Source organism: Camarhynchus parvulus, chromosome 8, assembly GCF_901933205.1.
Source record: "Camarhynchus parvulus chromosome 8, STF_HiC, whole genome shotgun sequence".
Classification (NCBI taxonomy): domain Eukaryota; kingdom Metazoa; phylum Chordata; class Aves; order Passeriformes; family Thraupidae; genus Camarhynchus; species Camarhynchus parvulus.
In genome coordinates, this window is record NC_044578.1 from 27,171,595 (window position 1) to 27,175,297 (window position 3,703).

Sequence of the window (3,703 nt, forward strand, 5' to 3'; positions counted from 1 at the left end):
TATATACTGTTTTCTGTGGTTCTTTCCAACACAAGAACTGTGCAGCTTGCTTCCATGGTAACTCCCTGAGTTGTGAGGTGGGAAGCCTCCAGCTTTGGAATGGCAGCTAGTACAGCTGCAGCTTCTTGCTAAATAACCTCATGAAAATCAATGTTACTCCATCAAAATGCATCCTGGGGTTTTCATGCAGAAAACTGTTTGTTCCTGGGAAGACCAAAGCTTTGTGAAGTCCTCATGCCTAGTTTGTTCTTTCTGTTGGGGTGTGTGGCTGCCAGCTATGGGGATGAAGCAGTTCTGGGTCTGAGCTGTGAACTGCTGTCACAGGAGAGCACAGAGTACAGTGTGTGCTGTGGTGGGAGCTGGGGGAATTCCTGCTGGATTTGTTCAGTAAGGTATTGCATGGATTGCACCTGGCCTACCTGCTGAAGGCAAACTCAACTGGTTGAGCTCCTGCTTCTGAATGCAGATGTGCCAGAGGGACAGCAGCTTCCTGGAGTTCACGTGCTCTGCAGCATCAGAACCAGCTCCCCACTGACCTCCCAGCCAGCCAGCCTCGTCTTGTCCCTTCTCCAGGTGCCCCCAGCCGTGGTGGCCCGTCCCTGCCTGTGGCAGGGGACACCCCAGCCGTGGTGGCCTGTCCCTGGCTGTGGCAGGGGACAACCCAGCCGTGGTGGCCCGTCCCTGCCTGTGGCAGGGGACACCCCAGCCGTGGCACTGGCACCAGCTGTTCCATGATGTAGCCTGTACATGTTCTGTCACGTACAAGAGCTGTTTATAATCTACTGTATTACAGCAGTTTAAAAATATTTTGCTATTAGGGGAGGAAAAGAAATGGCTTTGGCCTGTTTTTTTCACTGAGGGGTCTGGTTTGGGGGGAGTTACAAGAGGGCACAGAGGATGGGATTGGGAGCAGAGTAAGATAGGTGGGGTTTCTCTCCTGGGAAAGGTGGCTGCTGTGGGGAGATGAAGGAAGGGAAGCCTGAAGCTGCCTGTGCCCGCAGCTGTGTCCTGGGTGGGCCTGTAAGTGTCTTTTACCTTCCGAGGACAGGGAACGGGGAGAGGGATGGAAACACTCATGCCATAGCAGACCCAGGCTTAGAGGCACCAGGCATGACCACAGGATGGTAGAGGAGAGGAGAGATCTTGGTTGGGTGTGTGGGGAGAAACTTTTACACAAGCCCTTCCTGAGGTCCTGGAAACCAGTATGAAATGTCCAAGGTAAAACACCAGGTGAGAAGGGAAGTTGGGGTTTTCTAAACTTTGTATCATCACTGAGAGGGGAAAGGATATCCTCGAGGTGCAGGACAGGAGCACAGGGAAGGAGTCAATAGCTCCAAGAACAGACCAGAATTCCTCACCTTTCCTGATCAAATTGGAGCAGCTGCCAAATGAGTATCATGTTGGTGACTTCTGCCTTTACTTTGGGCCTGAACAGGGTTTGTGAGCCAAGAACTTAATGTGATGTTTTTCCAGCTGTTTACCACATGCTCCAAAGTCCTGTCTGTGTCCTTAAGCTTAACAGCTACAGAACAAGGCCATTAATCTTCCCATTCTTTGGTGGGAATATCAAGTACTGCCAAAGAGGCACGAGATGGAAAACAAAACTTCTATCAAGATTTTTTTACAATTTTTTGTATTTTCTTTCCAAGGAACCATTTGCACAACAAGACAAGAAACTACCTGTCAGGGCTACTCCTAGATTATACCTACACCCACAAACACATATCTGAAAGCAAAGAAATGTAATTAAAACCCACAGTACAGGGATAGAGCTGATAAGGAGAATGCTTATTAATGCTTCATAGCAGAAGCATTTATAAAAACTTACACAATTGACAAGGTTGGTGGGGGAGAAAGGCTTCAGAAGAGAATTCATGGGGATTATGAGACCAGTGGAAATATATTTCTTTTCCATTAGTAAGATACACCTCCAAGAAGAAAAAGTGGTAAGATTAATAACTGGTGACAAATGCCATTAAATCTCTGGCCCAATAAGATCTATGAAAGAAGCTGTTGTGCTTTAGGCAGTTTGTAGGTAGAAACCAAGCAAGTGCCCCTTTGGAGGGTACAGCAAAACACTGGGGGCTCCTGAACAGATGCACAGTGTCTGGTGTAAGGGAGGTTTCCACAATAAATAAGAGCAAAAAAACCCCTAACCCTATGAAGTACAAATGTGGGTTTAATTCTACTGGACCATTACTACATTGATTCTGCTGCTGGATTCATTACTGCAAAATTTCTTGGCTAAGCATTAAAAAAAAATCCGTTCACCATGCCTACAAGTGGAATGCCTGTTCCTGGATCAAAAGGCAATGGAAGGAAGATGAGAGGAGCCACAAGGTGAGGACTTGTCAGGTAGCTCTGGGCTGGAGGCTGTGGGGTTCTGCATCTGACTCTCCATCCTTCCAGCATCCCTTTAGTAATGGGATCTTTCCCTGCATTACATTTTGCCTTTATTAATGCAATTGCTGGTGTTTTAGGGCACCCCCAACTCTGCAGGAAGCTGACTGCTAGCAGTCAGAAGGAAAATGGCTTTACAGACACACAGACCGATGTTGATTTAGAATATCCCTTGGTTCCATGTACCTGGAACTTTATCTCCTGCAGGTAACTTGTCCTAGGCTTCACCAAAGATCTAACAACCACTAAACATGGGATTAGCTGCCTGTGGTTTAGATCCTGCCTGTGGTTTAGATGCTGCTTTGGGGCAAGGGAGTGACAGGAATTTTGCCACAGGTTTTCTCAGCCCTATATTTTATCATCAGTTTTGCTCTCTCTTTTCACCATCAGAGTAAATGCTGTTGAAGTGGTTCTGATGTGTTATTCTCCAGGTATCCCTGAGGGATACCTCCAGGGTGCTTAACCACATCAGGCTTTTCTTTCTCTCTGGAGAGTAATTTTGTTCCAGTGGAGGTTTCCAAAGCCTGACCTGTACTAGCACTTCTCTCCACAGTCCAGGGTACTTACAGTCCCCACAAACCACCAGAGCCCCAGGGGGTTTTGGGGTGAGTGTTTCCATCTCCTGTCTTTTATCTGTGTAGAACAGTCTTCTCTAGGCCATGTGTTTGTTCCCTGGGCAAAAAGTTTGCTGATCTCCTAAGATAAATTTCTCCTATATTGCATCACTTTGCTGACCACCCCATTTGACTCAGAATTGAAGTGCTACCTTCCACTCCCTACACACATGGTCAGAAACGCCCTGTGCTGTGTCAATCCCTTGCTGAGGTTTTGCCCACACTGGTTTCTTTAGCCTCAAGAAATAACAGCACAGAGCTTGTTTAGATGGTCACCCTGACCTCTCCCACTCCCTGACATGTTTCTTGCTCAATAGTGACAGCCACGTGTGCCTTGTGTGCAGAGCTGCCTGCAAATGCGAGATCAGCTTTGGCATTATCCTAATCGCTGGAGCAAATTCAGGTACCTGACAGACCACCCTGTCAGTTTGATGGGTGCTGGAAGGTAGGCAAAGAAGGGATAAGGAGCCCAGGGCAGTGGAAAGACAGAGCTGTGAACACACAGCAAGGTCTCTCCCTTGGTCTCTTCTGGTAGGTGGCTGTGCTGCCTGATGTGGCTGGATGGACAGACCAGCTGTCCTGTCAGACTGCGGGCCAAGAGATCTGAGGGAAAGGCATTTTGGGATTAATAAACAGAAGAGTTGCTAAATGACAACTTCTTAGAACCATCCTTCCACAGGATGCCAGGC